The sequence below is a fragment of the Stomoxys calcitrans genome, chromosome 5, assembly GCF_963082655.1.
Source record: "Stomoxys calcitrans chromosome 5, idStoCalc2.1, whole genome shotgun sequence".
Taxonomy (NCBI): domain Eukaryota; kingdom Metazoa; phylum Arthropoda; class Insecta; order Diptera; family Muscidae; genus Stomoxys; species Stomoxys calcitrans.
In genome coordinates this window covers 54323071-54331711 of record NC_081556.1, presented here as the reverse complement: position 1 = coordinate 54331711, position 8641 = coordinate 54323071, and the positions used below count along the sequence as shown (strand labels likewise).

At 40.3% G+C, this 8641-nt stretch overlaps 1 long non-coding RNA gene across 1 annotated transcript; it reads left to right on the top strand.

The window, feature by feature from the left end:
- Window positions 1-921: 921 nt before the first annotated feature.
- LOC106085345 (uncharacterized) lies at window positions 922-1824 on the top strand. Its single transcript, XR_001220928.2, has 3 exons — window positions 922-1234; window positions 1331-1575; window positions 1637-1824. It is a non-coding gene; the product is annotated as an uncharacterized LOC106085345 (long non-coding RNA).
- The last annotated feature ends 6817 nt before the right edge of the window (window positions 1825-8641 follow it).

Here is an 8641-nt window from a genome sequence, read left to right as displayed (position 1 = left end):
TTGGGGAAATTTCCCCTATTTTGACAACACTGTATGCGATCGTCATTCTTAAATAACCCGTTTCAGAAACTTAAGTTACCGGTTAATCTGGAAGCCACCGTAGCGCAGAGGTTAGCATGTTCGCCTATGACGCTAAACGCCTGGGTTCGAATCCTGGCGAGACCATCAGACAAAAAATTTCCGACGCTGGTTTTCCCCTCCTAATGATGGCAACATTTGTGAGGTACTATGCCATGTAAAACTTATCTTCAAAGAGGTGTCGCACTGCGGCACGCCTGAATCGGCTTGCACTCATTGATATGTGAGAATTTGCTCCTGTTCCTTAGTGGAATGTTCGTGGGCAAAATTTGCAATTTGCAAGTTACCGGTTAATCAATGTATTGTATATATGCTTTAAAATTGTTGCGAATTGCCGAAGTGTAATTGCATAATAGCTATACGGAATTTGCCCCAAAAAGATTTGGCATATCATTTAGTCCAACAACACCGCCTTAAGAGATTCATTTTGATTCTAACTGTTTCACAAAGCAGAATGCTCCACATTTCTTAGGATAACTGATTTTTATCATGCCAAATTTAATAACCTTCATCGAAACGTGGGAGGCTGCCTACAATAATGACATGACAATAATTCTAAATTAGCCAAGCAATGAACAAAAGCGAATTTGGACACATACACTTGAAATTGTCTTTCCGGCGGCAATGTATTATGACTTTATTGCCAAAAAATTGTACAGTTCAATAGCATACTGGGCCTTTGATTAGAATGCTTGAGCATTTAACAATCTAAAGTCGAGTAGCAAATGGGATATTATCCAACAACAAGATTGTCAATTGTTGTAAAACAATTATTGTATATTTTGAACTTTCTATTTTTGTGGAGACTCAAAATGCTTTTCTTTTCAATTTCTTATACATACATATTTCTTAAAAATTTGAGTACAAGGTTTTTTGGCTACATATTTACAAGTCCAGCAAATAAGCATTTCATCCGAAGCCAAAGAACAACAACCACCGGAAGCAGTAGAACACACCGTGATAATGTATGGGGGACAAAATTCATCGAAAACAAACTGAAATTTTGCCACACACCAACCAGTTAGCCAATGTGATGGTTGGTATTGGCTAACTGGTTGCTGGTGCAAGGCAAAATTTCATCAGCTATGTCATGAACAACAAACAAAGAAGAAGGCTGCCCAGACATGCATCCTTTCATGTGCATGTGGGCCGTCGTGTAAGTGTCATAGTCTTTCTGGTGTTGTCTGAAATCCGATATTTTGGTGTAAGACTGCACCACCATCATCTCAATTACCAGACTGTTCGTTTCCAGCTTTGTCATTGTTTAGAGAGTGGAGCAAATTCAAGTGTGCCGAGAGTATCTGAAGGATAACTAATGCGAGTTTTCGCAGCCACGTTTTATGTGCAATGTTTGCGGTCACAAAAATGTTACATAAGCTGGAATAAGGACTGTACACCACCAAGTTTATAACTGTATACTGCTACATTCGTGAGCCAATAAGTAGCAATTATAAGTACGCCGTTTACAAATGTTGTATGCTAATTTATAATTTAGAGGTAAGTCAAGTCTCATCCAACTTTAAGTAAGAAGTCTCTCTACCTAACTCTTTGTTGCCAGTAAGAACGAATGATGAAACACAATTACTACAATATTATACAAAAACTAAAAGCCCGATGGAAAGAAAGTGGTGGGAGACACCTCAAAACTTGGTGTCGGAGATTTTAGAATAAGCGCAGAAGATCGAGGCACTTGGAATGCTATTCTACGTTCGGCTAGTGGAACAAATTTTCTGCCATAGCCAATTAAAGTAAGTAAGTAAGTATTATACTAATATATGTGTTATTTTGGACTATATTATGTGCCCTATCCGTTTTCGATAAGGCCTAGCTGCTTATCTTGGAAACGAATTGCTTTGAATAGTTTAAGACAAAGGGTGATTTTTATAACCTCCACCATAGGATGGGGGTACACTAATTTCGTCATTCTGTTTGTAACATGCGTCTAAGATCCCATAAAGTATATATATTCTTGATCGTCATGTCATTTTAAGTCGATCTAGCCATATCCGCCTGTCCGTCTGTCGATGTTTTGATATAGCTGCCATGTTTTGATATAGCTGACATATAAACCGATCTTGGGTCTTGACTTCTTGAGCCTCTAGAGGGCGCAATTCTCGTCAGATTAAACTGAAATTTTGCCCGTAGTGTTTTGGTATCACTTCCAACTGTGCTAAGTATGATTCAACTGTGCTAAGCATGATTCATAATCTAGTGTAGCTGTCATATAAACCGATCTTGGGTCTTGACTTCTTGAGCCAATAGAGCGCGCAATTCTCATCCGATTTGGCTGAAATTTTGCATGAGGTGTTTTGCAATGACTTCCAATAACTGTGCTAAGTATGGTGCAAATCGGTACATAACCGATTTGGCAAAAATTGTGTACAACGGCTTCTCTCGTGACCTTCAATATACGTGTTTAATATGGTCTGCATTGGTAAACCTATCTCCCAATTTTGCTTCTTAAGGCCCTACAAGGCGCAATTCTTATCCGAATAAACTGAAATATTACACAATGACTTCTACAATGCTCAGCATTCATTTATAGTTCGAATCGGACTATTACTTGATGTAGCTCCAGTAGTATAACAGTTCTTGTTCAATATTCTTTGTTTGCCTAAAAAGAGATACCGCGCATAGAACTCAACATATGTGATCCATGGTGGAGGGTATATAGGATTCGCCCCGGCCGAACTTAGCACGCTCCTACTTGTTTTAGTTAAGGTTATCGGGGTTGCAGCTCCAGTTGATATTTGTATCCATACATCATCTGTGAAATAGAAAAGTATCATGGAGAAACTCACAAACAAGCAACGTATGCATATCGTTGAAACTTGAATAGGCGGTCCCAAATGTATCTGACCAAACAAAGAAAATACAAAAAGATTTGAGACATTTTTTCTCTATTTCTCAACATAATCTCTTTTTAGCTTGATCCACATTTTTCAGCGATTTTTAACAGCTTCAATACCCTGTTTGTTGTAAGACCTGACAAGCTCCTTAAAAAAGTCATCAACCACAACTTGTATCTCATAATTAATGGCAAATCTCTTTTCGCCCAGCCACTTCTTAAAGTTTGGAAACAAAAATTTAATTCAATGGGAGCTAAACCTGGCGAAAAGATGCGAGCAATTCTAGCTTTGATTCATGAATCATTGCTATCGCAATGGTGGATTTGTGTTATGAGCAATCACGGCACCCATCTTGTTCACAGTTGTCTCATCGCCAAATATGCAATGTACAGCACTTTTGAAATGCCTTTGACCTCATCTAACTCATGAACTTTCACTATGGTCATCCAATAGAATTTGGTGGATTTTTTAACCTTTTCTGGCGTGGACACCACAACAGGTCGACCACTACGTAGTTCGTCATGTCAACTCGTTCGGCATAAGCGTAGAAAGGGGATAAGCACTCTCTAGAAAAGTTTTAGCCCCCACGAATTTCAAACTAATTTAATTGCTTTTCAAAACTTGGCCCGAAAAGTTGGCCTGGATTCGCTTATATCGTACGACCCCGTATAAACTAACCACCCAATATTTCGTTACTGTAAAAGAAGGCCTCGATTGCCTCAAAGTAGAATTTAAATCGGCTGCTTGAAATTTGAAACATATGTTTTAGAAGGTCACGACTTTTCATTAAAATATTTATTTTTATATTGATTTAGTCGTTCCACTTGCAACACAACGAAATATAAATTTCCGAAATTCTCATAAGTTCTCGAACGGGCCCAATCGGATCAGATTTGGTTTTAGCTGCCGTATAGACCGCTTTTCTGATTTAGGATATTGAGCTCATAAAAGCCACACATATTATTGGATTTCGCCGAATTTTGGAATAATGAATTATGCTATTACCCCCGATATCCGCACCGAATAGGGTTAATATCAGACCATATTCACATATAGACCGGTCTGTGGATTCATGGTCTTAAGAACATAAAAGCCACATTTATTGCCCAATTTCGCTGAAATTAAGACTGATATTTGAATTGAATATGGTCCACATCGGGCCATATTCCCATATACATAGTTGCAATGCGAGAACATCAGAACAAAAATTTTGAGCAGTGGCTCTAATGCTGGCGACATTTGTGATGTAAAAATTTCTCCCCCAAAGATCTACAGCTCTGCGGTCGCAGCACAGTGAGGAATTTGACCTCAAAAGTGTCGTTCACATCAACCGACAGGCTTCTTCATGAAATTCAGCAAACTTAACTTTTAGGAGACGTTGGATTAGGATAGGGTTAAAAAAGTGTGCAGATATTAATCTGCCCCATTCCACTATGAACATAACCAAAGCCTGTAATCGGCCTGTTGTGCGCTCTAAAAACTATAAAGTAACCTCTAAAAAGAAAATTTTAAGTTAGGAATTCCGTGCTACTTACAAAATCCTTTATTGTTTTCAATACCATTCCCCTAAGTTGGTTCATGTCTGGTATTGTGTCCCCACCTAAATGCCGGTATCTGTTGGACGCGAAAGCTGGACAATGACAAAGGTAATGCTCCAACGTTTCATCATCTTCCCCGCATGTCCTACACATGATATCACGACGTGACGCCGTGTTTCCGTTATGATAATAAAAGCTATACTGACCACCTTCTTACTTCTTTTCAGTAATAGCCTCGTATTCTCGCGATCTGGATCCCCCATAGGATTTTTGCCGTCCTACCGACCGTTTCGCTGCTCCACAATGTTGCATGGGCATTCGTCGCCCACTTCCTAACTCGGACTGCGTCGACCGGAAAGGCTTTGGGTTAACCAAGTTTATTGACGGCAGTCATCTGGACTTCGACGCTTAGCACCACACCCCTTCACGCATTCCTTGGACCATATTATGGTCAGGCATTTTAAAACAAATCTCAGTCCCAGTCTGAAACAGATCTAAGATCTCAGTAGATTTCCCGGCCCACTCTGTCCCCTAGCTTTGATCCATCCGTGTAACATGATCTTGCAGATGGCAATACTAGGGTTCCGTCAATCCAAAGCTGGCGGCAGTGCCTCGCACTCAACCTCAAGGTTCATCTCAGGTATCCGATCGGGAACCTCTTCCCTTCCTTCCAGGTTTCCTATCGACGCCTCGATTATACCGCGATGGTATGAGCTGCTTCCATCCTCAATCCATTCTTCGATCGATCCGAGTGGCTGCCTCGGATATCTGGATGGGTCGGATATCTAGAATAGTCTCTAGTGCTATAGAGGGCGTGGTCCTTATCGTTCCGCCTATACCACGACAACACTTTCTCTGAACCTGTTGTATGGACCCTATGTTGCACTTTTTCTCCTTCGTAGTCAACCAAACTACTGAGGCGTAAGTAAATATTGATCTAATCTAGCTCCTGTAGAGGCAGTGGACTGTACTCGGATTCGGGCCCCATTTCGAGCCTGCGGCCCGTCTACATAGTGCCCAACATCTGTGAGCCTTCTACGCTCCTGGATGTGACACTTCGAATTCAGTTTCCTGTCCAAGATCACTCCTAAGTATTTGACCTTGTCAGATAGCGAAATCGTCTTATTGAGGAAACGTGGTGCATTAAATTGGCCCACCCTTCGTCTTCCTCGTGAACAGGCATATTTCAGTCTTTTCTGGGTTAACATTGAGACCTTATATTGGAGCTATACCTAAATCTGAACCGATATTGGTCATTTGCAATCCCCAACGACCTACACCAATGTTAAGTATCTGTGAAAATTTTCAATCGGTTAGCTTAACGCCTTTGCCCGCTATCGTGATTTCGAAAGACGGACAGATATGGCTAGAACGGCTCAAAACATCGAGACGATCAAGAATATATATACGTTATGAGGTCTTGGACAAATATTTCGAGGTGTTACAAACGGAATGACTAGATTAGTCATTCCGTTTAGATTAGTCATTCGTTTTGTGAGATAGAGGCATCCTTAAGCAATTCTTCCGCCAGGAAACACTTGATGTTGCATGAACAACTTACCGTAAAAAAGGTTTGTGCTAGTTGTGTTCCGAACAATATGACGATTGCTCAAAATAAGACCACAGTGTTTCAAAATACGTTCGTAAGATTGTCACAGACTATTCGTGGATCTATGTGTATGAGCCCGAACCAAAACAATAATCGCGCTTGTGGATCTTGAAGTCGAGCTAAGTCCAATAACAATTATTCGTGGAAGAAGCACTTCGAAGCAAATGGTCGCCTGTTTCCTTGTTCTGTTCGGCTTGAGCTACGTAAAAATGCAAATTTGCCCATAACATTCAATTAAGGAACAGGAGCAAACTTATTGCATATCAATGAGTGCTGTCCGATTCAAGTTTAAGTTCAAGATTAGCTAAACGGGCTAAAACTCTAGTCCGAACGGCATGCCGCAATGCGATACCTCTTTAGAGAGACGTATTTACATAGCAAAGTATCTCACAAATGTATTCAGCATAAGGAGGGGATAATCACCGCAAAAAAAATTTCTAATGCTCTCGCCAGGTTTCGATACCAGGTGTTCAGCGTCATAGGCGGACATGCAAACCTCTGCGCTATGGTGTATCCAAAGGTGGCTGCCTACATAAAACGGTCAGTTCTGAGTGGTACATCGCAAGTTAATTGCCTAAAGTCTTGGGAGAAATTTGAATTACGAACAAGAGAAGACGAATCATTATTCGCCATGACACTGCATCATGGCGAATAATGATTCACCATAAACCAGGGTCCTTTTGGCCGGTAAAAACTTCGAATTGATGGGTCATTCTTTATTTACGGACCTTTTATGGCGATGATTTTCTGTTGATAATGAAACACAGAAACGTAAAATGTCAAGACGATGAAGACTATATAAAATTTATGCGGTCGTAAATCTATATTTCGATGTCTCATAATAGGAAATGGCTGGATTAGTATGCACCCATGTTATTATGATGGATGTATTCAAATTATGGCATTAAAATTGGTATCATTATTTTACATCTGGTGAGATCTGACGCGGTGTTAAGGACTGCCCTCAGACTGAGGATATCAGGGACATGGACAGAGGGGGTGCCCCTCTGTGCTGGTTGTTTAGGAGTGTGGTCTCGTCGGCTCTGTGACACACAGTGGAATAGTATTCAGATTTGTCAGAACGCAGCACTTCGAACTGCGACGGGCTGTCTTTTCAGTTCTCAGGTGGACCACCTGAGAGACAAAGATTCGTGCGAACACATAACCACATGCTGTCTAAGCAATACCTTCTGGGTTGAGATGGGCGATGGGTAAAACCCCAAAAGGTGGGTATTTGTAGTTTTGCATATATCAGTGGTATAAAAATATTTCCAAACAATTTTTTATCGCATTCTTTGTATATAAACCTGACCTTCTGATATCACAAAATCGGAATTTAATTATATATAGCCGCTATATAGACCGATCTCCAGACTTAAAGTCTTCAGGCAATAAATTGGTAATTTTACATTAGATTTTAATGAAATAGGGTGCATCGAGTTCTGGTTGACCCCTACCCATTCCTGTGAAGTATGCTCCAGATCGGGCCATATTTGGATATAGGCCAATACGATCCCCGGAAATAGGGTATAAAGGCCATCAAAGATTCATTGATTACCCGATTTCGATGAAATTTGACACAGTGAGTTGTGGTAAACCTCTACCTATTCCTGTCAAATGTGGTCCAGATCGGACCATATTTGGATAAAGCTGCCATACAGACCGATATCCCGATATAAAGTGTTGATGCTATAAAAGGAGCATTTTTCATTCAATTTCGATGAAATTTGGCACAGTGAGTTTTGGTAGACCCTTATCCGTTCTTGTGAAATGTGGTCAAGATCGCAGATATAGATGGCATATAGACCGATCACCCGAAAGATAGAACACAACACACTGCTACAACAACAGCAACAATGAGTTGGGCAAGGCCACTCGATATCCGAAGCAAGTATGGCCTAGATCAGACTAAATTTATATGGATGGACCAATTTAGGGTTTTAAGCACATAAAAGGCGCTTTATAACAAGTTTTCGCTGAAATTTGGATATCCGGTAACTATATTTTATATAGACTATATTCTCGGGAACGTGGACGTCGATTGTCCTTGGACTGGCATGCGCGACCTTGGATTTTTGGTGGGAGTCTTGACCAGACATTGCAATTTCAGGTTGCTGATATCGCGAAACAAGAAAAAGCTACTTTAGAACTCCTGTTATTACCACAGTTTTCAACACCGCGTTATTCTTTAAAAGATTTCTAACAAGTAAGATCGTGCTAAGTTCGGCCGGACCGAATCTAATATATCCTCCATAATGGATCTCATTTGTTGAGTTCTTTGCGCCGTATCTCTTTTCAGGCAAACAAGGAATAATGGATGAGAATTGTTTTGCTATTGAAGATATATCAAGCTATTGTCTGATTCGGGCCATAAGTGAACTGAATGTTGAAGACCATTGTACAAGTCATTGGGTAATATTTCAGTCCATTCAGATAAAAATTGCGCCTCTTAGGGGCATGGCTAGATCGACTTAAAATATCATGACGATCAAGAATATATATACTCTATAGGGTCTTAGACGCATATTTCGAGGTGTTACAAACGGAATGACTAGATTAGTATACCC